Raw genomic sequence first — 12505 nt, 5'->3', positions numbered from 1 at the left:
CACGGGTATAAGGCCGGCCCGGCTGGTGCTGGAGGCGATTTGGGGGAGTTCAATGGGCGTGGTCTTGCCGGGTAATTCCCTGCGGACCTCCCATTCCCCAGCAGGGGACCTGATGCCCCCTGTCTCACGGGCCGGCATGAGGATACGGAAGGCTCCTAAGCGCCCCTGAGACAGACGACCCAGAGAGCGAGACGTCCGCTACGGAGCTGGTATCCAAACCACTCCATCCCCTGGTGGAGGGCCGGGAGGTAAATCTTTTGTTTCCTTCTCTTTTTTGTTCGCCGCACCCCAAACAGGCTGCGGTACCCAAATTGTCAAAAAAAAAAGAGCGGTTTCCTCACTCCTTGGGTCACATAATCAGTGTTCACAACCACCATTGTCACGGCAACCAGACACCGAGCACTCGCAGCCAGGGCCCCACGAACGCGGTCCCCCCGCTTTCGCGCACCTGGCTGCGCCACGCTAAAGGCCAACCAGTTGTGACGACTCTCGAGGACGACCCGAGAGGTCCTCCTCCTCAGTCGCTAACCTGCCCTATGCCGGATACGCAGAGCAAGGTAAGTGCTTCGAGGTCCCCCTCAGCGCAGCCACCTCGGGATGAAGCATCGCTCCTCGACATGAAGTGACCTGCTCCACCCCGCTACGAGGCCCCACCTCCAGGTATGTCAGACACCCGTTGGGACCTGTGGGAGGGTTGGGGACCTGCAAGCGTTTTCTGTCAGCGACACTTGCCTGGAGTTCGGTCCGGCAGATTCTCACGTGATCCTGAGACCCCGGCCGGGCTATGTGCCCAAGGTTCTTACGAACCCCTTCAGGGATCAGGTGGTGAGCCTGCAAGCTCTGCTCCGGGAGGAGGCAGACCCAACCCTGTCATTGCTGTGTCCGGTGCGTGCATTGCGCACCTACTTGGATCGCACGCAGAGCTTTAGACGCTCTGAGCAGCTCTTTGTCTGCTTCGGCGGACAGCGGAAAGGGAATGCTGTCTCACAAAAGAGGCTTGCCCACTGGATCGTGGATGCCATCGCTTTGGCATACCAGGCCCAGGCCTTGCCCGCCCCTTTGGGAATAAGAGCACACTCTACTAGGAGTGTGGCATCCTCGTGGGCACTGGCCCATGGCACCTCTCTAGCAGACATCTGCAGATCAGCGGGCTGGGCTACACCCAATACCTTTGCTAGATTTTACAATCTCCATGTTGAGCCGGTTTCGTCCCGTGTTTTGTCAGGTACGAACAGATAGAGTTTGGTAATACGGAACAACTGGCTGGGTGTATCGCTTGCGTATAGCGCCTTTCCCCTTCCCTGAGGCGAAAGTGTGCACTATTACCCCCAGTCGAGTTCACAAAGTCGTGGACCCTGGATGTCCTTCCTCCCTAGCCCAGTGGCTCGTGAATTCAGCAGAGGAGTTCACAGCCAGACCCACTACGGGTGCTAATATGCCCTGTACTGGGATGGGTGCTCCACAGGTGCCGATTACTCAGGTAACCACCTGTGATGTATTTTCCACGGTACGGTCTCCCTGTCAGCAGACCCGCGTCTCCCTTGGTCTCCGCATGATCTTTTCCCCCTGAAAGAATAGGAATGGAAAAGAACACCTTCCCCAATGCATATAATAGCATTAGATGGCCCCAGCTGGATCTAATACTCTGTGGAGAGAAAACATAGAGAGAAAAGGCCGCGGCTGGCGTGGCCTGCTCCCATGCTAGTTACGGAATTCCCCCCCTCAGGGATGTGGGGAACTACATGATGTCTTTTTGGGGCGTTGGGGGAGGTTACGTGCAGACTGATGCACCTGCTATTACGCACACAGCAGCTTGCTTGCACCTGCATCAGCAGTTCACGTAACACAGTTCACCTGTTGTGGCGTTTTTCTATAAGGACCCCTAGTGTCACTACATCGACACAACGTCGAGTGAGTGACAGAAGGGGAACATCTTGGTTACTGTCGTAACCTCTGTTTCCTGATGGAGGGAGCGAGATGTTGTGTCCCTCTTGCCATAACGCTGTACTAGCCGCTGAAATGGCCAGACCTTGTCTCGGCTCCTCAACACAAAACCTGAATGAGAGTGGGCATTCCTTCTCATTTTATACCTGTATGTCTGGGGGAGTGGCATGCAAATTCCACTCGCCAATTCTCATTGGCCTTTTCTCAAAAGAATAGAGGTGTTCGGGGCTCTCAAGCGACCCCAAGTGTCACTACATCGACACAATGTCTCATTCCCTCCGTAAGGGAATGGAAGTTACGACAGTAACTAAGACGTTTTGGCAAGTCATTTAGGACATCTGCTTTGTGCATGACACGAGTAATTTTTCCAACAATTGTTTACAGACAGATTGTTTCACTTTTAATTGACTATATCACAATTCCATTGGGTCAGAAGTTTTTATACACTAAGTTAACTGTAACTTTAAGCAGCTTGAAAAATTCCAGAAAATAACATCAAGCCTTTAGACAGTTAGCCAAATAGCTTCTGATAGGAGGTGTACTGAATTGGAGGTGTACCTGTGGATGTATTTTAAGGCCTACCTTCAAACTCAGTGCCTCTTTGCTTGACATCATGGGAAAATAAAAAGAAATCAGCAAGATCTCAGAAAAACAATTGTGGACTGCCACAAGTCTGGTTCATCCTTGGGAGCAATTTCCAAATGCCTGAAGGTACCACGTTCATCTGAACAAACAATAGTACGCAGGTATAAATACCATGGGACCATGCAGCCATCATACCACTCAGGAAGGAGACACATTCTGTCTCCTAGAGATGAACGTAGCTTGGTGCAAAAAGTTCAAATCAATCCCAGAACAACAGCAAAGGACCTTGTGAAGATGCTGGAGGAAACGTGTAGACAAGTATCTATATCCACAGTAAAACAAGTCCTATATCGACATAATCTGAAAGGCTGCTCAGCAAGGAAGAAGCCACTGTTCCAAATTTGCAAGCCATAATACAGTTTGCAAGTGCACATGGGGACAAAGATCTTACTTTCTGGAGACATGTCCTCTGGTCTATTGAAACAAAAATTAAACTGTTTGGCCATATGTTTGGAGGAAAAAAGGGTGAAGCTTGCAAGCCAAAGAACACTATCCCGTGAAGCATGGGGGTGGCAGCATCAGGTTGTGGGTGTGCTTTGCTGGAGGGGGGGACTGGTGCACTTCACAAAATAGACGGCATCACAAGGAAGGAAAATTATGTGGATATATTGAAGAAACATCTCAAGATATCAGCCAGAAAGTTACATTTTGGCAAAATGACTTAAGGACAACAAAGTCAAGGTATTGGCGTGGCCATCACAAAACACTGACCTCAATCCGATAGAATATTTGTGTGCATACATGAAAAAGCGTGTGTGAGCAAGGAGGCCTGCAAACCTGACTCAGTTACACCAGTTCTGTCTGGAGGAATGGGCCAAAATTCCAGCAATTTATTGTGAGAAGCTTGTGGAAGGCTACCCAAAATGTTTGACCCAAGTTAAACAATTTAAAGGCAATGCTACCAAATACTAACAAAGTGTATGTAAACTTCTTACCCGCTGAGAATGTGATGAAAGAAATAAAAGCTGAAATAAATAATTCTCTCTACTATTATCCTGATATTTCAAATTCTTAAAATAAAGTAGTGATCCTAACTGACCTATGACAGGCAATGTTTTCTACAATTAAACATCATAACTTGTGAAAACCTGAGTTTAAATGGATTTGCCTTAGGTGTATGTAAACTTCAGAGTTCAGGTTGATACAACTGGTAATGTATCACAAAAATATACAGTGAATACAACAATCCTCGAGGTGGAGAAGTGCCAGGAAGCAATTCAATAGTGCAGCCGTACGAGCAATGAGAAGGGAGGGTCGAGGTGCGGGCTCGGTTGAACACCAGCCTCAAGTCGTGATATTCCAGCAGGACCCCTGACACATCTGGATAGGGGAGACAGCAGAGTTAAGACAATGAGAAAAAGCATTAAAAATTACTGCAGAATTCATTAACAAAATATACTTCATATATGACAATTACTATTTATTAAATTAACCTTACAGGTAGCACCAAAATCTTTCATCATCATTTAAATCTTTCAAATCAAACTTTCATGATATTCATAACTACATTAATGTATTTTCAGATTTAACTGTCTATGAAGCACTGATAATGCAATAATGCTTAATGGGTTATTCATGAAAGTTATACAATGTTAATATATTTTATATGACAAACTACAACAAAGAAGCAATTCATGTCTGTATATGCTGTTTTTTTAAAAAAAATGTTTTTCTATGAAAATATGTGGCAGTCCAGTGGTGCCCAAACATTTTATTTTGAAGCCCCCTCTACTTATAAGTCTACACATACATTATATCACTGCCACTGTGTCTATTACACATTGACACAAGCCATGCAGCTGCTTAATGGTCTAGTTATAAAGCATCAACAAGGTATGCCATTTTAAGAGGTTTTTACAGTTTTGCAGTGTGTGGTTATGATGTTATAGAATTTTCATGACCATTGAAGATCCAAGAAAAAGAAAGCCACAAGCACTTGTCCACGCAACAGCCTGCGCACCTGCATTGGAAGCATAATACTGTAAATTTGCTGTGCATCATCCTCACGTCATTCTTTATTTAGTTTTTTATGTGTGAGATTTTGCTTATCACGTTAAGTTAGACAAGGACGCTGACATGCTGTTTACTGTTATTGCGCATATTATGGATTCGCACATTTTAATTTGACTTGCTATTATGCTCACCAACTCCACCTGTGACACATGAGGGAGAGAGAAAAACAAACAACAAAATGAACACCGGAGCCATGACAGCACCTCCCCCCCTCCCCAGAATTACCTCGCTGATGGTGAAAGCGATCAATAAGGGCGCGATCCAGGATATCCCATGCCTTGGCACCTCTCCTCAGGTCCATAATCCTCCCCAGTCAACAAAATATTGGTACCCTCTGCCCCTCTGCCTAACGTCAATTAGTTTCCTGACTGTATAGGCCAGAAAGCCCTCAACCAGGGGTGGGACAGGAGTGATGGGGTGCAATTAGAACGAAAAACTGGTTTGATTTTGGAAACATGAAAGACAGGATGGATGCAATGAAGGTGAGGAGGTAATTTGAGATGGACCACCACCGGACTAATAACCTTGGCGATGGGAAATGGTCCGATAAATTTGGGGCCCAGCTTATGTGAAGGGAGACAGAGAGGAATATCCTGGGTGGACAGCCAAACCTTCTGGCCGCATACGTAAGTTGGGGGTTTGGACCGGTGTCTGTACGCTGACCTCTTAAGATGAGCACCAGTCCATAACAGGGCTTCTCTGGTGGCTTTCCAGGTGCGTCGGCACCTCTGTAAAAAAGCGTGAGAGGACGGGACCTGATTATCGGGCTCTTGGGTGGGAAACAGGTGTGGCTGGTAACCGAGGCTACACGGGAAGGGTGACAACCCCGTAGATGACAGCAACGAGATGTGAGCATACTTGATCCAAACTAAATTCTCGCTCCAAGAAGAAGGCTTTTGGGAGGCCATATATCGCAGGGTCTTTTGCAGTTGTTGGTTTGCTCGTTCTGCTTGCCCATTAGTCTGGGGATGAAATCCAGAGGACAAACTCACTGTAGCCCCCAGCTGTCGGCAGAACTCTGCCCAAAAACGTGACACAAACTGGGGGCCTCTGTCAGAAACCACATCCACCGGGAGGCCTTGAATACGGAAGATTAGATTAATGACCGCTACCGCTGTCTCCGTCACTGAGGGTAATTTGGGGAGGGGAATGAAATGAGCCGCCTTCGAGAACCTGTCCATTACAGTCAAAACGACTGTGTTGCCAAGGGAGGGGAGGAGACCAGTAACAAAATCCATGGCTATGTGTGACCAGGGTCTCGAAGGGACTGACAGTGGTTGGAGGAGCCTGGCTGGGGGGTTAGAGGAGGTCTTATTAGTTGCACAAACTGGGCAACCGGCAACGAACTGGCGAATGTCCCACGCAAGCGATGGCCACCAAAAATGCTGTCTAATGAGCGTTTGAGTACGAGCAGCCCCTGGGTGACAGGCGATGTTGGACGAGTGACCCCACTGAAGGATGTGTGTTCGAACTGATAGTGGAACAAACAGCTTACCTGCTGGGTATGTGGCGGGAGACGCAGTGTTACGTAGCATGGTGCAGACTTTAGTCTCCACCTCCCAGGATACCTTGCCCACTAGTCAAGGAGCGGGGAGGATGGTATCCGCTAGGGCGGTGGAGGTCTCTATTTTGAAACATCGAGAAAGGGAATCGGCTTAACATTTTTTGAGCCCGGACGATACAAGGGTGTGAAATCAAAATAACGGCCAGCGAGCCTGCCTAGACTTAAGACGTGTGGCGCAACGTATGTACTCTAGGTGCTTGTGATCAGTCCAAACAAATAAAGGTATAGGTATCCCCGAACCCTCTAACCAATGACGCCACTCACCCAAAGCCAACCAGACAGCCAGTAATTCCCGGTTACCAACATCGTAATTCCATTCAGCGGGAGTGAAGAATGCACAAGGATGCACTTTTCCATCTGAGGGAGAGAGCTGATAGAGAACAGCACCAAACCCGATGCATCCACCTCCACAACGAACTATAAAGCAGGGTCGGGGGAAATTAAAATGGGTGTGTTGGAAAACTGATCTGTGAGTTTTGCAAACACGGATTCAGCCTGCAGAGACCAACAAAATTCAGTGAGCGTGGAGGTGAGACCCATCAGGGGTGTGGCGAGTTGTCTATAATTTCTTATAAATTTACGGTAAAAGTTAGCAAACCCCAGAAACCTCTGCAAATCTTTGTGAGAATTAGGGGTTGGCCACTCAGCGACGGCCTTGACCTTAGCCGGGTCCATACACACTCCCTCGGACGAAACGATGAACCCCAAGAACGGAACTGAATGTGCATGAAACGTGCACTTCTCTGCCTTCACAAACAGCCGATTCTCTAGCAGTCGCTGAAAAACCTGCCTGACATGCTGCACATGGTCTTGCATATTCTGGGAGAAAATCAGAATATCATTGAGGTAAATGAAAACAAAATGATCAACCATGTCTCTAAGCATGTCATTCACAAGCCCCTGGAAGACAGCTGGGGGGTTGACCAATCCGAAAGGCGTGACCAAAGTATTCAAAGTGCCCCCTATGGGTGTTAAATGCCATCTTACATTCATCCCCCTTCCTAATACGGACCAGATGGTAAGTGTTTAGTATGTCCAACTTCGTGAAGACGGATGCCCCCTGCAAGAGGTCGAAAGCTGAGGAGATCAATGGCAGAGGGTAACGGTTCTTAACCATGATGTCATTCAGCCATCGATAATCTATGCATGGTTTAAGTGTGCCATCCTTTTTCTCCACGAAGAAGAACCCCGCCCCTGCGGGCTAAGAGGAAGAGCAGATGAGATCAGCTGCTAAAGAATCATTAATATACCTGTTCATGGCCTCCCTCTCAGGAGACGAGAGTGAATACAACAATCCTCGAGGTGGAGAAGTGCCAGGAAGCAATTCAATAGCGCAGCCATACGAGCAATGAGAGGGGAGGGTCAAGGCACGGGCTCGGTTGAACACCAGCCTCAAGTCATGATATTCCAGCAGGACCCTTGACACATCTGGATAGGGGAGACAGCAGAGTTAAGACAATGAGAAGAATGGAAAGAGCTCCAAGACAAAACAAGACAAAATAACCCCCTAACTACAGACAAGCGAGGTCTTTTAATGGACAGGTAGCAGAGAGATGGGCAGCTAGGCCAATGGTGAAACATAAACCCTTGAGGATTTGTTGCTGCTTCTCCCTACGCGACACTGGGAGTCTGCCCACCTGCATGGGTTCTGGGTTGGAATGAGGATCAGAAGATGCGGGAGCAGGAGCGGGCAGAGGATGAGAATCGGCGGCCCAGGCGGATGGGTAGTGGCGTTGGCGATGTTCTCGGCGTTAAGCCAGGTGCTGATCGACCCAAATGGCCAGGTCCACCAAGTCATCAAATCAGGGTGGTAGGTCCAAGGAATATATTTTGCTTTGGATGGTGTCAGACCCCTGCAAGAAGCGATCCCACATAGCATGGTCGTTCCAGTCACAGGAGGCAGCCAGAGTGTGAAACTCAATCGCAAAATCCACAACAGATCGGTTCCCCTTGGAAAGTCCAGATAAAATTCTCCCTGCCTCCCGGCCTTGAGCGGTGTGGTCGAATACCCGGCAAAGCTTCGTAGAAAAAACCTCATAGGATGTATGAAGATTGTCCCACAAAGCTGTTCCCCATTCTCCAGCCTTCCCGGAAAGGAGCATGATAACACAGGCAAACTTCATGGTGTCGGAAGTGAAAGCAGAGGTCTGCATGGAGAAAAACAGAGATCATTGAGAGAGAAAAGCCCTTACAGATCCCTCACTCAAGTATGGAGCTGGGGGAAGAATTTGCACATCAGACCTGCTCGCAGAGGTATGGGAAACAGTCAAAGGGGGAGGAGGTAAATCCTTCGCTGGACTAGGAACAGGAGGGAGGGGGAGTTGCTGGACCAGTGCTGTAAGCTCAGCGAGCTGCGATGGCATCATCTCCATGGCGTGGTTAGATGTGGATATCTGGTCTTGGTGTCGACCAAGCAGATCCCCTTGCTGAGACAGGGTTGAATGAATAGCGGTTCCTTCGCTGGGTCCATAGCTGTCTGGTTTATTCTGTCAGGTGCGCGGGAACAAAAGACCCAAGAGCAGAGGAAATAAATAACAAAGTCCTTTTATTAATCGAACATAAAAAGCGCTCCAGCACCAGCTCGATCAAGCTCAAATAATGAAGCTACAGAGGGCAAGGAGAGTGTGTTCGTCAGTTCGTGTTGTGTCATGGAAGTCCGGAAAGATCTGCAGCAGGTCGGTGTGATGCGAAGCAATTCCCAGGCACACAAGTTCCGCAACATGCAGGCAGATCATTCGAGTAATCCTCCTTGAGAGCAACCAACTGGGCAATGGCAATCTGTGGAGTAAACACCACCTCGAGAACTGCACAACCAGCTCTACACTAGACAAGAGACAAACATGAGTTGTACAGCAAACAATAAACCAGCAAACGTACAGGGAAAACACAAGGGATGAAATAGGGAGAGCAATAAGAGGAGGACAGGTGAAGCATGTGAGAAAACCATTACCGTAATCAGCATCTCCCCGGGAGCAATCAGTATTCCTATGGAAACCGTGATTACGCTCACCAACTCCACCTGTGACACATGAGGGATAGAGAAAAACAAACAACAGAATGAACCGGCAAACGCCAGAGCCATGACAGTTTAGGTCCATTGTAGGGATCTATCTTGAAACTCAGGACCATGACTTCAGTTACATATTTGAGTAACTGCTTGATGCATTTCTGTGACCTGAGTTCAAATATAGTTAATACAACAAAGATCGAAACACAAGACTTTCACCTTCATCGTTGAATTGCATTCAGCTCAGCAGTGAATATATTGCTTAATTAAAATCAAAACATTCTTTCCATTTTTAAACAGAAAGAGTGGGTAAATACTCTCTCACTGTGCTTTCCCTTATTTGACCTCAATGAGGGGATAAACAAAAACATTTGTGACTTTTAAGACTGTGAACTCTCAATGAGAGTCTGGAAATGTGATATCCAGATAAGTTAGTATTATGATGATCCCTGAGAGCCTCTGAGCTCCAACAGTTTCTAAACAGAGATTAAAGCTCTTCAAGATATGTGGTTGCTCATTTTTTGTTAAGGCAAAGTAGAATCACAGAGTTAGACATCAAATAAAATTGTCAATTATCTTACAGAAACATATGGTGGTTTCATGGGCTGCATCCGAAAATGTAGGCAGCTGACTTGCTGCCTTGCTTCCTATTTAGTTAATGGCTTAACTGACAGCTGTTTTGAATTAATGTAACTCTTAAGGAAATTGGTCTCTGAACAGTTTTAAAAGTACCTTATTCTCATCTTGTCCCTGTATACATCCTCCGAAGGCAGCATTTTCATTTTTAGGATGCATCCATGGTGTAAGATGGCTAGAACATGGTAATTTAACATAGCACTGAATTATTACCATATTCAAATGCTTTTTACTTTGTACTCAAAGTTACTTCAAGAGTACCATTGTTTTGCAACAGTAGATGCCTATTTGAAATACCTGTGCTTGTACCTAATTGTTATTAAATAGATAAACGGCTATTTTATAGAAAGACTTAATTTAAATATGAAGTACCTCTATGGCAGTAGTGAAATGGCTGGCTGCAGTGGAATAATTCCTCCTCTGGTAGTACGAGCTGCCGTCCTGTAAAGCTACATCAAGCCATTTGTCAGTTTGAGGCAGAAAGATGAGATTAGGTCCACTCGGAGGCCCTCCTATTTCAGCTGCTTGACACATCAGTTGTGTGAAGGTTCAGGCCAGGGATTGTTGGTAATGTCCTGTTGTCACCGAACCTAACTTTGTCTCAGCCTCCATCAGATCCCATAGAGAAATGCGAGGTAGTGCAGGAAGGGGGCTTCCTTCATTATTTGCCCCGACACACTCGTTTAGCGGTCCATCATTTTCGGGTATCATTCATCTTGCTCCTCATCGGGGCACTGCTGTCTCTCCTTTTTCCTTGTTCTCTTTGCTCTTTTCCTCTGGCTGGTTTGTCTGGACCATGGCAGGCATTAGATCCTCTGTGTACTCTGTGCTGGAGCTGGGGAAAACTGTCTGCTGTAGCCCCTGGAGCTCTGGGCTTTCAACAGAATTTGCCATGATGTGTTTGAAAGAGATGTGAAATGGATGGTATGCTCTTTATAAACCAGCAAAACCAGCCATTTCAGAAAAACCGAAAAAATTCAGTTGAAACTATGGCACCCAAAGCAATAGACACACACACAGATAACACATGTCTCTCACTGGACATCTGATTTCCTATGGGTTACTTCCTTCTCAAATTCTCTTATTTAGCTGAAAACTTTATAGCTGAAACTTTAATACATTCAGTGATATTATTCTTCTGTAAGAGTGCTGCTGTTAGTGTACTGTAGAGAAGTCACTTAAATAATGTAGAGGGCAATGGTGCTGAATCATTGCCACTCTTGAGATGTGCTTAGGAAAAGGTCACAGTGACATATACACCTGTTGGCAATGAGCCTATTTTCTGCTTTAAGAGTAGACTGCAGATTCTGCCAAATGTGTGTGTGTGTGTGTGTGTGTGTGTGTGTGTTACTATGGTGCAGGGAGAAAAGGCAGATTTTTCATCATAAATATGTTATAATAGGTACTTGTTATAGTAGAGAAGTGTGCACAAGATATTCATTCAGGCACTGTAGTGCCCACTAGGTGGCAATAAATAAATATAAACTCAAGTTTGTGAAACCATTTTTAAACAGTAACTACTGCTATATTCATTTGACTTGTTATTTAATGCCTTGAATGAGTGTAATAAGAAACACCGGCATGACCTCTGCCTGAAAGAGACATTTCTATTAATAAACATAAGTTATGTCGAGATGCACTTTCCAAACTTAAAGAATAAGTTCACCCAAAAATTATAATTCTTTAATCATTTACTCACCCTTTTGCAGTCTCAAACTTGTATGACTTGCTTACTTTTGCTGAACATCAACAAAGAATTTTTGAAGGATATATGTGTTTATATGCATACACTGCAAGTCCATGGGGTCCAAAATGTTCAAGGTCCAAAAAGGACATTAAGGCAGCATAAAGGTTAACCATATGACTTGAGTGATTTAATCCATGTCTTCTACGTAACATGATTGGTTTTGGGTAAGAACAGACCAAAATGTAACTCCTTACATTACGGACATTACTCCTTAACATTTTTTTATCTCCTGTATGTAACACCAGGGAGACTGCAGATGTCAAGATTTATAGTGAAAAAGGAGCTACATTGTAGTCTGTTCTCACCCAAAACCGATCGTATCGCTTTAAAAGACATGGATTAATCCACTTGGGCCATATTGATTGCATTTATGCTGCCTTCATGTACTTTTTGGAGCTTGGAAGTTTTTGATTCCATGGGCTTGCAATGTAAGGATATAAACGCATCGTATTTCCTACAAAAAATCTTAGTTTGTGTTCCGCAGAAGAAGGCCATATGAGTTTGAGACTGCATAAGGGTAAGTAAATGATGGAGGAAAGAAAATCTTTTTTGGGTGAACTATTCCTTTAACCTGGTTAAGTCTGCTTGAAGAAAAACATTCTAATGATGACATCACCACAGCTCTCCAAAGTATTTCTAGCAAGTCAGTCCACTGTTGGCCATCTTTGGAATGCTCTCGGGAGACTATTTCCAGTCATGCCAGTGCAGCTCCTATCTACTTAAATGGGGGGACACCGAAATCTACAAAACAGCTGGTCAAGATTATGATAAAACAACATATTTCATATTCATTTATCAGCATTCAAATCGGCTATAAAATCTGATAATATTGGAATCATAAATTGTGCTTCTTTACCTCATATTTCGCTAAAACATGCAATTTTCCTGGCTTGTATAGCTAATGCGCATGTGCGTTAGCGAGTTGATTGACAGGCGATGTCTGTATCAA

The sequence above is a fragment of the Myxocyprinus asiaticus genome, chromosome 37 (assembly GCF_019703515.2).
Source record: "Myxocyprinus asiaticus isolate MX2 ecotype Aquarium Trade chromosome 37, UBuf_Myxa_2, whole genome shotgun sequence".
Lineage (NCBI taxonomy): Eukaryota > Metazoa > Chordata > Actinopteri > Cypriniformes > Catostomidae > Myxocyprinus > Myxocyprinus asiaticus.
The sequence above is the reverse complement of the archived record's forward strand: the minus strand, read 5'-3'. Positions refer to the sequence as shown.